This window comes from Crocuta crocuta, unplaced genomic scaffold (assembly GCF_008692635.1).
Source record: "Crocuta crocuta isolate KB4526 unplaced genomic scaffold, BGI_CrCroc_1.0 scaffold260, whole genome shotgun sequence".
Lineage (NCBI taxonomy): Eukaryota > Metazoa > Chordata > Mammalia > Carnivora > Hyaenidae > Crocuta > Crocuta crocuta.
In genome coordinates, this window is record NW_027527525.1 from 3,342,413 (window position 1) to 3,358,371 (window position 15,959).

Below are 15,959 nucleotides of genomic sequence, written 5' to 3' on the forward strand. Positions count from 1 at the left end.
AGCCTTGGCGCACATTATTCGACAGCTCTGTACCCCAGTCCCACCATCTGTAAAGTGAGGACAGTACTAACACACGCCACACTAAGATTTCTGTGAGGGCACAGAACATATAGAAGGATGTCTGGAATACAGTAAGTGCTCAATAACGTAAGCTATTCTTGTAGTAAAACTTATATTTGCAGAGCTCCGGACACAGATCTCAGGCATAGACAGCCACTGTTATAAGAGAGGACCACATGTTATCAGACATAAACCAGACTCACTGGACAGATCAAAGTAAAGCTACAAAATCACACTCTTTCCTCCATTCCTGGTTGGGAAATGCTACTCCAGACTGAAGGAGGTGTGCAACGAATACAACCTACCAACATTTACATTTTGTTTTTCATGCTGTAGAACCCTCCCAGAAGAGAGGAAGATATCCTTTGATGGGGATGTCACGACCACAGCTGTACACAGGATAAGAGGGTAAGAACTACCACCACTGTAATCAGATACCAGCAATTTTTAGAATCTGTATGCTTTTAATTTTCTTGTGGACTTTCCATCACTGACAGGGAATCACAGGTGGTTTGTAGAGGTGAACACCATTACCGGTGGTAAGAGGCTTCTGAGAGACAGTTCCTAAATTCTTTAACTTTCTTCTTCTTCTTTTTTTTTTTTTTAAATAAGTTATTTGGAATCATTTCAAATTTTATCAACAAAATCTTTTGAAACTACAAAGGGAAACTACATTTCCCTTTCCACATGTTTCTCACAGCTTCTTGAATCTGCGCATGGCTAGCATGGCAGACACTGAGAATACTCACCAATATCCACTTTGTCTTCTTCCTCCTGGGTCCCTAAATATACATTTTCTCCCCAGCCTTCCCTGTAGGTAGATGTGGTACATGTCCCAGCCAATGAAATGTGAGTGGAAGTGATGTGTGTTTCCTTGTGTAGACCTGGCCCAACCTCACTCTTTCCCCAAGGACCAGCGTTAATGGAGGGACCCCAGGAGGAGGAGGGAGCCACAAGATGGAAGGAGCCCGGGTCCTTGAATAACTTTATAGAGCAGACCTCACCTGGATACACCCTTTCCATCATATTGATGAAACACATCCTGGTGGGCCATCTGATCTTGCCACATTCCCCATTAGAGAACATGTCCTTTGCACTGTGTTATTTGTAATCTCAGTCCAGATCTCTCTGCAGAGCTGGGCAAAGTATAGCTGCTACTGTGCACTTAAACAATCATTCACTATCTCAGAGAATTATTTTATAATTATATCAGGTCCTGGGCTAGGAGTTGACCAATTTAAAACTGTCAGATAAAATCAGAAGACATCAGCAAATATGAATTATATTTATTTATAATTTTTAGGTAGCTCTTTATAGCAATCTTTCAGTAGCTTACGTATTTAATATAAACCACTATTTTCTTTATTCAATTCATAAATGGAATAAAATCTAAGTGGAATCTGTAATAATTACTGTCTCCAGCCTCTTGGGATGAATAAGCAAACCCAATATGACCACCATCGACTACCTTCTGATAGTGTCTATTCTTGCTTAGTAACTCCTTTCTCTCATCTTTTAAAAATGTTCTTAGTATTTACTATAGTTATAGCTAAAAAATATTTGCTTGGTTATTGACTACTTTTATTATCAAACTGTAGTTCCCAGGAAGGCAGAATAAATCTCAGTTTCTGTTCATCCAATAAATATTTACTGAATGCCTACTGTCGGGCATTACTGCAGGTACTGGGGAACTGGACATAAATAAGGTATGGTACCCAGCTTCGATGTGCCTATGGTTCGGTGGAAGAAACAGGCAATTGGCCTATAAATAACATATACTGGGATAAATCCTATGTTGTACTTTCCACTTCATGCGCCCTTGGCCTTGGTGGTAGTGGGGCTGTCTGTCTGTGTCTGATGGCCCAGCCTGCTAGAGGAACGCCTTTTTTGCATTCCTATGGTTACGAACGTAACTATATTTATATCACATGACTCTTCACAATTGCTTGGACCACAGCAGACTACTGACCTATGTTGCATCAACCAACTTCTCTCTTCCGAGAGGCTGGAATTGGAACTGAGCAATTCTAATTCAGTCTGAGCTCTTTAGTTGAACTGAAAGAGGATCTGTAGCCTATCGAGTGCTGTGTGGTGACCATCTTCTGCCAGACGGCTGGGCAAACTGAGAACACTAAGCTAAAGACAGAGAAGAAAGGAGCAAGGCATGGAAAGAAGTCAAGATGAGAGATTTAATGATCTGAGAGAGACCTGAAAGCCCATTTCATACGCGGGTTCTACTCCCTTTTCCTATGAGACACCTGTACTTTATGGACTTTCTTTCGCTATTTTTTTTTTTTTTTTGCGCTGAAGCTATTTGTTAGTGTCTTATGTTTTCAATCACATCTTAATGGAGACATTTCTATTTAATATGAAATGTTAATAATTCTACTTAATGTCACTCATTTTCATAGCATAGGATATATGTACTATCACCCAAAAGTGTAGCTCCTTTTTCTATGTTATAAACATTGCATCTGTTGGATTTTAATACTTAGGAACTCTAGCAGCGTTTCTCAGGTGCTTGCCTAGACGTTTCTCTGTTTCCTCACTGGTGATTTTATACCGCAGACTCATTTCTATTCAAGGGCAGAACATCAAAGGCCAACATTCTTTAAACTCCATGAAAAACACTATCACATGTGCACACCATCTTTTGTGGCTAGTTAACATTCAGGGGAGAAAATAATTCTTCTTATAAACATCAATGGTGTGTTTGTACTCATAAACAAAAAAGGCTTTGAGAACGAATGCTTTGATTTGAGCTCAGTAAATTGATCAGCTAGTCTGATTAACAACTGCTAACTGGAGACACCAGAATTGGAGCACACCTACAATTTGTTGCTTGAAGGTCCGACTCAAGAAAAGGAACTTAAACATTTCTAGAACTTCAGCTTTACATGTATATTTATGTTACATTTATATTTAAATTTTATATTATACACTAGAGGTTTCTCTAACAGCACACCTATAAACATCTCCCACTTTCAAAGCATGTTTCTTCTTTGCTCCTTGCAGATATGTCGGGCTCTGTGAATATAAGGGAAGTAAGACCCTGTCTCTGTCCTAAATGAGCTCGCTATTCTGGAAAAGACAGATGGGATACAGGAAACCGTCAGGTCATGCTCTGATAAATGCCATGCTCGAGACACCAGTGGGGATGAGAGGCATCTAATCTGTCCTGAGGTAAGCCTTTGGGCTGAGTCCTACAGAATTAGCTGGGGTTACGCACAGTAAGCGGAGAGGCAGGGACAGGCTTGCTAAGAAAAAGGAGCTCATGTACTGGCAATAACGTGAGGTAAGAGAGGGTCTACATGCTAATATCCAGGGTAACGACTGTACCAACAGAACGCTTTGGACTGCTGCCTCTATTTTCCTCCAAAGCTCCTGTTTCCAATATGCTTTTCATGTGTTCTGATTACTCTAGAAATTCTGATTCAGCTCAACAAATATTTATTGAGAACTTAGTAAGTTTTAGGTACTTTTTAGTCCCTGGGAGTACACAGATTGAGTAAGACGAGGGAAGAGTACTTGTCCTGAAAACGCCCAGCCCTAGTGGGGAAGGCAAATAAATGCACGGCATCTGGAGACGGTTCAGAAGGACACATGCATATCAGCAAAGCCTGACATGAGCCTTTAAGGATGAATACGAGCATACTAGCCATGGGAACCGAAACAAAAGTGAGAGAAGCATCTCAGGACAGGGAGGGATGTGAGTAACACTGGAGGGGAAAGGACCAGGGCACAGGGAGAGAACAGATCCGACAAGCAGCGAGGAAGCAATAGAACTGAAATGGGATGGCCGCGAGCGAGGGAGGGGGTTATCTATCGTGACTCCGGTTCTGTTTTTTTTATTGAGTGGACGATCCATTAACTGAGGTAGGGACTGCAGAAGGGAGAGCTGATCTGGGAAGGAATAAAGGTCATGTTGAAGCTGCAGCGGGGCCATATCCAAGTGCAGGCAGAAGCAGTAAGAACAGGACTGTGGCTAGGGAATCTTACTCAGGAACACGAACGCAGGTGAGCTGAAATCACGATGGCTGACACGAAGCCAGGAGAGCCAGGGTTAAGGAGGCCAACTGAAGCAGAACCCTTGAAAAACAGTACAAGCAGCTCAAGGAGTTCACAAAGGAGGCGAAGTAGGGTGCAGTGAGTTTCCAGGATTCGGGAGTCAAAACTTTAAATGAAGCAGACTCAGTAAGATGCTGACTGAAAAATGTGGCACTCTGCAGCTGACCGGAGAGATCTTCCAGAGAGGGCTCCGTGGAGCAGCAGATGGGTCAGGCCGCCACGAAGGAGGAGTGAATGGAAGGGAGGAAGTGGTCCCTGGGTATTCAGATCACTCTTGTAAGAAGGCTGCCAGAGAAGGGGAGGAGAGAGAATGGCAGTCCCGATCTCTATTATCATACTTTTATTTATTTTTTAAAAAAGTTTATTTATTTTTGAGGGAGAGAGTGAGAGAGCACAAAGGAGGAGCAGAGAGAGGGAGACAGAGAGAGAGAGAATCCCAAGCAGGTTCCACACTGTCAGTGCAGAGTCCAACATGGGGCTCGAACTTGCGAACTGTGAGATCATGACCTGAACTGAAATCAAGAGTCAGATGCTCAACCAACCGAGTCACCCAGGTGCCCCTCTATCAATAGTTTTAAAGGAAAAGACGAAAAGATTGAGTGGGTTTCCAGGCTCAGAGGAAAGCCGGCAGAGATGGGGAGACCAATGGTATTGGCAAGACATGACTGAAGGAAGTAGTCCTAGAGGAGAAAGTTGTCCCGACGAGCTCATCTACTTTAACATATTTTACCTTCTAATTGTCTCTGGCCAGGAGAGTCATCAAGCAAGGTATGTCCGAGGGTCAAGCATCTGTGGGAAGCAGTAGCAGCGGGCAGGAAGCTGTGGTGTTGGGCTTGGAGCAGCCCCGAGAACAGGAGACAAATTCCCTATCTTACTAATCCTGGAGGCTCTGACTTGCGCAATGAAACCTCATAAGAGAAGGCAGGTGTCGTGAGATTAGAAAGTTCACCCCCTCATCTGTATCGCCAGAAATTCTGTAATAAACGACGGAACACAGCCCCCAGTCCCGGGGACTGTAATCTCTGCACAAACAGCACTTTCTTAGGCTGCAAAGGAGTCAGATTTGAGCTTGAGCCTCAGCTTTGCTACAGATCAGCTACCGGGTTTGGGCAATTTCTTTGCTCTAGGCCCCAGTTTCTTGACTTACAATGGAGCAAAGTGACTGATGCTACAAACCTAGATTGTAAGGCGTAAGCCAGTTCACCGGCCTGAAGGTGCTCTGTAAGAAACCACGCTCTCCGCAAATACACGGTGTAGGATGCACTTGTCAAGATGGGATGTGAAGTCTCAGAAAATTGGGCAAAGCCCGAAGAGATGGCTCATGAATAGTTTTCGTTGTTGTTGCCCTTGGAAAAAGATGTATCAATTACAAAGGAAAGCGTTACAGCAAAGACCTTCAGCTTTCACTGAAGAGCAATCCCTTTTAATTTTGCTGGTGGTCTTGCAATCCTGAGGAGCCTGAAAGTCAGGTGCTCAGAGCGGAATCCCAATGCGTTATCCCAGGCACTGGGGCCTGGAGAAACCAGGGCTGCCAGGGCCACTGTCCCTGCAGGCAGTGGGCAGCAGGACACAACAGAGGCTGTACACATACGACTCCGAGCTGAATCCTCATGGTGAAGGGCTCAAGTTTGAATCAAGACAAATCTGGGTTCGAAATCTGGCTCAGTCACGTATTAGCCATGTAACCTTGGACAATCCAACTTAACTGAGCTTCTGTTTCCTCATCTGTAAATTGGGGTAACAACATCTACCGTGAGAATGCTGTAATGATTAAATACAACAACGTGTCTGTATCTGTGTAAGTACACACGCATGCATTTGTGTGTGTGTGTAATTCCTGGCATATTTATTATAAGTGCTCAATTAATGGTAGCTGTTATATTGGGTCTGTTGTTGTAGGCTTCACAGAAGCTTGTTTTCACACACAGCTGTTATTTATCGATACCTACTAAGAGCTTTACAGGTATAGTGTTAGCTAAACATACATGTTTAAAATACAGAATCTAGGGGCACCTAGGTGGCTCAGTTGGTTGAGCCACTGACTCTTGATTTCAGCTCAGGTCATGATCTCACGGTTCATGAGTTTGAGCCCCTCATTGGGCTCTGCACTGACAGTGTGGAGCCTGCTTGGGATTCTCTCTCTCTCCCTCTCTCTCTGCTCTTCCCTGGCTTGTGTGCACATGAGGACTCTCTCTCTCAATTTAAATAAATAAACTAAAAAATAATCTTAAAATTTGGGGCACCTGGGTGGCTCAGTCAGTTAAGCATCCAACTTCAGCTCAGGTCATGATCTTGTACTTGCGTGAGTTCGAGCCCCGCACCTGGCTCTGTGCTGACAGTTCAGGGCCTGAAGCCTGCTTCAGATTCTATGTCTCCCCCTCCCCTGCTCACACTTTGTGTGTGTCTCTCTTTCAATAACAAATAAACATTAAAAAAATTTTTTTAATCTTAAAAAATAAAGTATAAAATCTATTATGTCACTTGAACTTTTAAAACCGAGAGCAAAAGACTATGTCTATTCTATTTTTCTCTAGATCCTTGGGGATCATAAAGTGCCCAGCACAGAGTGGGTATTTAAGAAACATTTGTTGAAAGAAGGAAGAAAGAGAGGGAGGGAAGAAGGGCAGAAAATGTGGAGGGGGGAAAGAGAAGGAAGGAGAGATGGATTTGGAGAACACTGACTCAGGTGTTAGGAAATTCAAGGACTGACAAAAAACATAGACAAAGCATTTCTGAGCTACTGAATGAATGAAGACTTCTTATAAAAAAGTCACTTTCTTGTGCTGATGTGATTTATTTTTACTCCTCTAAGCTCTGGTATAATCTTTCTCTCCATCTGGCAAGTGGGAACGGACCAGCTATATTTCAAGTTTGCTAACAAAGATTGCTTAAGGTAAATATTTGCGGCTTGCCAAAGCAAACCATACCATTTTAGTTTTAGGTTGTTTTAATGATAAGCTCCTTCAGATCTAGTTCCATTGATACTTTGTAGCACAGCAATGGAAGTACGTTGGACTCGAATCCCAACTATATTTAGAATCCCTTTCACACGGCATCAGTCAAGCAGATGTGGGGCCAGCTGCTGCGAATTCTTTCCTAGAATCTTACTGAGATGGAGATTTTAGTACGATTTTAAAAAATAAGTTACACAGGTGTCATCTCTGAGTCAATTAGCCCATTAGCTATAAAAAGAATAGGCACAAATTAGGCGCTCTTCCCACAAACTCCGAGACAGGAATAGGATTTTTTGCTGTTTTGATCAATCTGTTTTCATTTGATTGTATTAGGTTATTTTTTTCCACACAAAACAAAAATAAAGTTCTCCCTGGACTGTGGCACTACAATTCTTTTCTCCTTCTTGCTGTTAGTACTTATTCTAATATTATCACAGAATTAAGTGATTCAAAAAAATTCCTTTCTTTGGGTTCATATTCAGGTGATATTGACCGAGCATGGTGCAGAAGCTCTGGAAATGCCTCCATCTCCATGATGTTATTTTTTCCTAAGCAATTTAAAGATATCGAAACGAACCTGAATGACCTGTCTTCAAAAATGTGGTAAGTCCGAGGAACAGCTGAAAGTCCTGAAAACGTGTGAACCTAAGTATCTTGGGGGGAGGGCAAAAGTCACTGGTTTAGTGGTTCTGGACAAGGCTGGAGTGTCTGCCGTCCGGTTTCCTCACTTCTCAAACAAGGACTCATGGCTTGGATCCTAGGTGGCTCGCTACAACGTCCTGTGCTCTGCCGGGGACCATGGCCGTGGCCCTGTCTCAGCATGCCACTCGGAGTGGTAGCCACAGTGAGAACCTTTTCGAAAGCAAATCAAATAAAAGAATTGTGGGAGTTGGGAAAAATCTCTCTTCAGGGGGTATTTTTTAAATAAAGTGGGAGAGCCCGGGGGCGCCTGGGTGGCTCAGTCAGTTAAGCATCTGACTTCGGCTCAGGTCATGATCTCATGGCTACTGAGTTCGAGCCCCGCCTTGGGCTCTGTGCTGACAGCTCGGAGACTGGAGCCTGCTTGGCATTCTGTGTTTCCCCTCTCTCTCTGCCCCTCCCCCACTCATGCTTTGTCTGTCTCCCTCTCTCAAAAATGAATAATAAACATTAAAAAAATAATAAAGTGGGAGTACCCAAAAGTCAAATTTTCATTCTGTAAATTTTTATTCTAGTCATTCTAAAGCCAATAATATTCTTTTTTCTTTGAGAGAGAGAGAGAGAGAGAGAGAATCCCAAGCAGGTTCCATGCTCAGTGTAGAGCCCAACACGGGGCTCAATCTCACAACTCTGGGATCATGACCTGCACCAAAATCAAGAGTAGGACACTCAACTGACTGATCCACCCAGGGGCGCCCCCTCAAGCCAATAATATTCTAAGGCTGTTTTGTGTTGTGGACCAGCGTGTCTGAGTGGAAACCGAGATGGGCAAAACCCTTGGGTTCCTCCCCGGTTGCCATGTCGACTATGCCGTGTCATGAGGGCCATGTGCCTTCCCCCTGTGGCTCCGCTGACAGCCCGTTCCCACCATCAAGCAGCAGTTTTCAGCTGCGCATTTCTTCATGTGTTGTAATACTTAATTATACTTCACCTTCATATTATCCTAATCTTACTGATGCTCAGAGGTTAAGTGGTTTCCAGTTGGTCACAGCTACTAAGAGAGGCACAATGGGTGTCTAAGCCCAATTCCTTTGATTCTCAGTTCGGTGCTTTCGGACTTAAACGCAGTAGTAGCAGCAGTGGTGAAGTACTCTGCCTTTACTTTGCATCAGGCATTGAGCTAAGGGCTCCACATACAAGGTTATCTTATTTCATCATCGTAGTAACTCTGTGATGTAGATATTATTACGATCCCCACTCACAGAGGTGGAAAGTGAGACCACAGAGAGGTTACATAATACGCCCATGGTCCCACAACTATCAAGAAGTACAATGAAAAATCTAATTCTCACTTGCTCGTCCAACAATTATGCTAGATTTGCCTTCTTACAGTAGATCGCTGCCGCCATCATGGTTTGCATCCATAATTCGGGTGACAATAAATGCAAGGAGTCCAGGGCTGCCCAATACAGCTCTCCACTGGAGCTGTGTAACACAGATCACTGGTACTGGGGCATCCTGCTGTTGCACGGCTCACAGATTCTCTGAGGGCACAGGCCACATATTCTCAGTGTCCAAACACAACTGTATTACATACAGACAATTCATAGTAACCAAATGCTAAGTGGAACCCAATGGAAATTACCAAGTCTTCGTCAACACTGACTGAAGTAAGTAAGACTGTCTCCAGGTTATAACTGTAGTTTAAAATTAAGGGACAAAGGCATGAAATCAAAAGGCTAAGTTTCGACTCTTAATTCAAGGGAATCAGCAGAGCAGAAATAAGTATGTGACCCACCAACCATGTGTGTTCTGAAGCCAGGTGTTATTCAGCTACACGGCACCTTTAAATTTTGAATCAATGGCCAATATTAAAAATTAAGAGATTTTATTTAAAAAAATTCCACTGTCCAATTTCTCTAGAAAAACTAGAACACATGACACTAGATGGGGCATCTGCTCATTAGCTCATCAATGACAACGGGACCAGTTTTATCTGTTCATATTCCTGGGCCCCTCTGGGATTCTGAGGCTGTAAACCATGAGTGATATAGAGGGCAGAGAAAGATCTGGAAGTACACAGGAGTCTCCTAAGATTTGCGAATCACTGCTTCGAGCCAGTAGCTGACTCCACCAGCCTTGCCACATGGTGACTGGAAATTTCAGTCACTTGGTGACTGAGCTGTCATCTTTGCCTCAGAGGACAAAAGAAACCGACTGCTCGCTCTCTAGCTGTCACCAAATCTAGACTGACTCCAGCGTTAAGCACTACCACAAAAACAACCAGGTCTGCGTCCCTTCATTGGAGGCAGGTCCAATGCTCCAGGCTGTTGTTTTGCAAGTGGGGCGAGGAGCTATAGAGCCCACTGAGGTGTTGAGGAAGAAAGGCTCTCATGGGCAAAAACACAATCTTTTGAAAAAGCCACCTTGGTCGGCTTTTAATTGTCACCAGGGTATAGGCAAAAAGTTGGCGTTTGTGCTGGCCGACCCCCTTCTGGGGAGGTGAGCAGGGTTTTCTTCCTGAAAAATTCTGTGGTCTCTGCAGCTGTGCTCCTACTCAGGAAGACCAGGGTCTGCAGAGTTGCAAGCAGGGAGGTAAATATGCATTTGAGAAAGTCTTTAATTACTAAATCAAACAGGTTTATGCAATCCAAATACAGCCACCGGTGAACTACACTGGTATTAAAAGGAGACTGCCCTTACAGAAATTTTGGATTTTATAAAGGTCAGAAAAATGCTTCCTCAATTAGTCGCTGGCTTGCTATTCAATCCTATGCCTTAAATAATCTAGACATTTACGGGCTCTTGTCTGCGTAGCAAACAAAACACTAAAAACCCAGAAGGGGTCAAAAGTATTGCTAGAATTACACATTCAGTATCATTTTATATTATAATCTGCTAGGCTTCAAAGAGACATTTTAAACATGCAGTTAATGGGATAGTTTCTGAATAGGATTTTTTAATACTACGTATGATTGGAAATATGCAGTTTCTTTCATTGGTAAAAAAAAATAATTCCTGCTTGTTAGAAAGTCTGCCATCAACTCAGCTTTATTGCTTCAAATAAGCAGTTTGCACAAAGAACAATAAAACTGTTTAATAAAAGAACATAATAGGCTTAGCAGATGTTGCAATCTTAGAACATTTTAGGTAAATGGTTTTTAAAAGGACATTTCCTCAGTTTAGAAACACACTTCGGAAAATCAAATTCAGTTGCTGATTTTATACGGGCTCTCTCTGAGGGAGTATTTGGGCCTATTTTTTTTCTAGCAGACACACAAGACTAAGCTTACAATGAACCAGCTCTCCGCAAAAGCCAGCCAGAGGGAGTGTAACCCCTTTAACTAGCGGACAAACCCATGTTCCTGCTAATAAAGACATCTTGGAGGTTTCTTCCAAAACATCTTTACCATTTGTTTGCTGACAGCTTTGGGGTATGAAAGAATATTGTCACTTTCTTAGCAATGAATCCTTCAACATTTATTCAACACTCTCTAGAGGAGGATATAAAGATGTGCCTCATTTCCTGCCTGCAAGGAACTTATGTTCCACCAGAAACACACACACAACAATGACAAAATACAAGCTCATGGTTACATAGTTCCGGACGGCTGGGTTTACTAGGTCGTTCCTCTAATAAACAATGCCACCTGCATAACGCCAAACTTCTGAAGGCTGATGAGAGACAGGGCTTCAGTCCTCCTTTCCAAAGGAGGAAAGAGTGTTAAAGTTTGTAAATATCACTTAATGTAACCTATCTCCCTAGAAGATAAGGCAAGCACGGCGGGTAGCCAACATTTTCAATTGGGTGCTTATTTCGTAACAGCAAAGTTGGACGATACACTCAATCATTTTAATAAGTTATAAGTTATGTTTCAAGTCTATAGTGTCTCAGCTCGTAGCTTCCAAAAAAGAAAAACCAAAGTAGCAATCTTCCCATCTTAATGCATCCTTTTTGCCTTATGACCAATAAATGCCCCAACCCTAAACACTCACATTATATCTGCTACAAGTCCAAGCGGACTTAACAGCAATTTAGTGACTTGATAGTAATTACTTCTCTTACTTAACACAATGTTGTATCATATACCATATACCATAATACATCTATTTGTGAGAGAAGTCAGCACGAGCACAGTCCTTATCATTCTTAAATAATAAGACCATTTTTCACAAGAAACTTACTCCGACAGTGGCATAGAAAATGTTAATGTTCAGGCTGCCACAATCAACCATTTACAATATATACGAGGGGAGAAAGAACCCTTAATGTATCTCAGTGCTCCATCTGTGCTAACTGCCTCAGGCTCAACCATGTCTCAGCTTCCAGGTGCACTGAACCACATCTATCAAAATATTTACCCCTAGAATAGCTTTGTAATAAGAGTGGAATGTCCTTTTTGATGATTTCCTTTGAAAAATCCATATGTATTTAACTGGCATTTCTAAACTCTTGGAGATGACAGATCGCATGAATCTACTCATTAAAACACACACACACACACACACCTCCCCCCAAGGTGATTAGAGTTAATGTATTTTAATAACTATACAAACAGATAATATATTTAATATGCTTTATATTTTCACTTGTGACTATGGCTCTAACCTCCAGTTGAGTGTGCCTCATTTCTAATCCCGTCCTGGTTCTCATTGTGAGGTGAATCCTTGCTAGATGGCTGGGAAGGAGCAATACTAGGTATGAACCTTCAGCAGCCATGATATACCAACCTGATACATGGCTAGTCAAAGTTACGAAGGTCTATAGCGGTTTTTGAGCAGGTTAAGGCAAATCAGCTTCTGGGACTGCAATTTATGCTGCAGAATGAAAAACGAAGAGCATCCAAAATCTCAAATACAGAGAATAAACTGAGGGTTAATGGGGGTCGAGGAGAGGAGGAAATGGGTGATGCGCACTGAGGAGGGCGCTTGTTGGGATGAGCACTGGATGTTGTATGTAAGCGATGAATCATGGGAATCTGCCCCCAAAACTAAGAGCACACTACTGTATGCACTGTATGTTAGCCAACCTGACAATACATTATATTTTTTAAAAAAAGAAAGGAAAAGAGGGTAGGGGAATTCCTCCTGATGCAACAAAAACATACCAAAAGTCTACTGAACTTTTTAAACGTTCAGTGCTCATCGCTGAGGAAATACCTCGACTATACTGTCCACATGGTCACTGCATTATCAGTACTTCAAACAATGGTTCAGCACTTTGATTCCCACCCCCCGCCCCCTATGTGAAGGGCAAGTGGAAAGGTCAGTTCCGGCATGCCTCACACAAGCAAATAATGGAGACACGGCACATTCCTCGGCTCCCACACAGTTCCCAGGCCCGGGCCTGGGCATCCCTTTGCTTCATCTGCTCTAGCAAAGCTTTGCCCTTAGGGCTTCCGTGCTGCCCCCCAACTTCCTATTCTCGAAAGGAACCAGGCAGGGTTGCAAGTCACCGGAGAATAGGGCCAGGCAGAACATTTAGGAGGCTCTTACTGGTACCACCTGAGAACCCCAAAGATTACTCAACATCTCCATAGGAATGTGGCACCCATTCTGCATAAGTAGGGGGAATTCCCTTCAGTCTTTTTTCCTTTTTGTCAATAAAATAAAATAAACATAAGTAGAATAACAAAATATCCTTACTTCCTTTCCTCCATAACAATGACCATCGTTATTGAACTACAATCAATTACTATCCAGCATTAACTGGATATTAATCCAATTGTCTGGGTCTGAGAACCCAGCCAATTTTGAAGTATCAACTATGTTTAATTTTCAGAGTCCCAGTGCCAATATCACCACAAACACACTAAAAGTTGTATTTATAACCCACATTTAAAAAATGATTTTATGGGGTGTCTGGGTGGCTCTGTTGGTTAAGTGGCTGACTCTTGATTTCAGCTCAGGTCATCATCTCACATTTCGTGAGATCAAGCCCCATGTTGTGCTCTATGCTGATAGCACTGAGCCTGTCTGGGATTCTTTCTCTCCCTCTCTCTGCTCCTTCCCCGTCTCTCACTCTCAAACTAAATAAATAAACTTAAAAAAATAAAAGTAACAAATAATTTTAAGGCCAGGACACCCAGCTGGCTCAGTCAGGAGAGCATGCAACTCTTGATCTCAGAGTTGTGAGTCTGAGCCCCAAGCTGGGTGTAGAGATTACTAAAAAAAAAAAAATAATAATAATAAACAAACTTAAAAAAAATAATGGATGGCCAAGGCATTTTTGAAAGAATTTTTGCATTTGGTTTTGAAACTATTTGGCTACTACTCATTTATTCCATAGTTTGCTACGATTTCTCAGGAATCATGGCTACATTTAACATCTACTAAAGACAAAATATTTGATTTTGTATTTGTTTGCTTAAACATTTATCGTTGATCCTGTACTATTTTTGAGCCAATAAGTTTTCTTTTGAGATTTCCAACACTTTGAGGGTTTTAAAAACATATTCAGTCACTGCGCCCCTCGTGCCTAATGAATACCATGATGGCCTTGACTATAATAGCCAGAGAGGCAATGTGAGGAGGAGGAACCGCAGGAAAGACACAGGGGAGCAGAGAGGGAGGGAAACGCAGGTGACGGAGAAGATGGCTGATGGAAACTTGTTGTGGAGGCTCCAACCCAGTGAAATGGCAGACAGGGTATCGGACCATTCGGCAATCACTCTACATATGTCTAACATGAGACACAGATGAAGAAAGCACTTTCTCTCCTGTCCAGGAATCCATTACTTAGTGGGGAAAATGGGACTTTCATACAGCATGTAGGGCAGGGTGTGAACACTGCTGTAAAAGGCTTTCCAGAAGAGGTAGCATTTCGGCAGGTTCATTTCCTAGCAGAGTAACCATGAGCTTCATTTGCTCATCTGTCATTGGGATAATAATATTGACTTCACTGGGTCAGGAATCAAAAAGATATATGTACAACTACCTGTGTCAAATGCATCTTCCTTTCTTCTTTATTTAAATGAGCTTTTACACTCTACCAGGTACCGTATATACAGTGGACAATACACACCAGATGGTCTCCATGAAACTTCTAACAGAGACCACTCTGTTACTAATTATTCTGCAGTGATACGAGGAAGGTGGGCCAAGCAGAAGAATTCAGTGTGAGCAAACGCAAAGCAAAAGTGTGTTGAGACAACAATCAGTCATCCAGTTTTTTCAGAAGTAAGGAAGAGGTTTTAGGGTGTTTGTTACTCAGTCAGTGGTAAGACCAACAAAGAGTAGGAAAACCACTCAGCAACAGTAAGTTAGGGGGTAGAACAGACTGGCAGACAGGTTGTATCTACTATATCAATTCCCTTCAGGTGGTAATGACTTCCTGGAAGGAAGCCATATTGAAAATGAACTCATGGTTGCCAATGTCCGTCATGGGCACTGTAGGGGCTAGGTGTAATATATGAGTGGCAGATAGGGCATTCTTTGTCTACATGAAATGGAGTACTGTCCTTGTGGAGTCACATCTGGAAGAATGTGTGTCATTTCCTTAGCAGAGACCTAGAAACCAGAGCAGCACAGAAGACCCGGTGGGGAAGGTAGACCTCTGACTAATGGTCCAGCACAAGGCCAAGAGATCAAAGGAATAAAGCGTGGTGGTAACTGCTTTAATGAATTGGCTTAGTGTGGAATTCATGTTGGGTTGAGTCACGAAAATGGAGCCAACGAATTGGAAAAAGTGAAAAAGGCTGGGTTGTGGAGGCAGAATCCCATGTTCAAGTTACAGCTCTTTCAATTATTAGCTTCTTATACTACTCAATCTTTCTGAGCCTTAGTTTCTCATGATACAACATGCGGATATTAAGACCTCACAGGATTGTGGGAATGACTAAAACATACTGTACAGTACCTAAAACACATTGGGTGTTCAATAAATAGTACTTCTCTTCCTCTTTTCCTGAAGTAACTGAAGGTCGATAAACAGAAAATCGTGTAGATTACAGAAAAGGAAGGAGTTAGAAGGTAAATATCTGGTGTGGTTGGGCTGGGCAGCAGATGAAAATTACAAATGCCTAGAATTAAGAAGTCAGGGAGTGGCAAGTTTGGCTGTCTGTCTGTCCATGGGCATCGACTTGTAGGTTACACAGAAAGTTACAGTGAGGAATATGGAAAGGAACTCTGATGGTGGAGTTCACAGCTCATTGGGGAGATCTTTTTTTTTTTTTTTTAAATTTCTAGGATAGAGAGAGACAGCGTAAACAGGGGAGGGTCAGAGAGACAGGGAGACAC

At 42.5% G+C, this 15,959-nt stretch overlaps 1 protein-coding gene and 1 long non-coding RNA gene across 3 annotated transcripts in view; one reads left to right on the forward strand and one right to left on the reverse strand.

Moving 5' to 3' along the window:
* Positions 1 to 15,959, reverse strand: part of NSMCE2 (NSE2 SUMO ligase component of SMC5/6 complex) — a 214,929-nt gene that overhangs the window by 63,180 nt on the left and 135,790 nt on the right. The gene's annotated exons all lie outside the window — the stretch shown is intronic.
* On the forward strand, positions 3,082 to 7,013 carry LOC144231937 (uncharacterized). Its single transcript, XR_013335249.1, has 3 exons — positions 3,082 to 3,243; positions 4,880 to 4,896; positions 6,941 to 7,013. It is a non-coding gene; the product is annotated as an uncharacterized LOC144231937 (long non-coding RNA).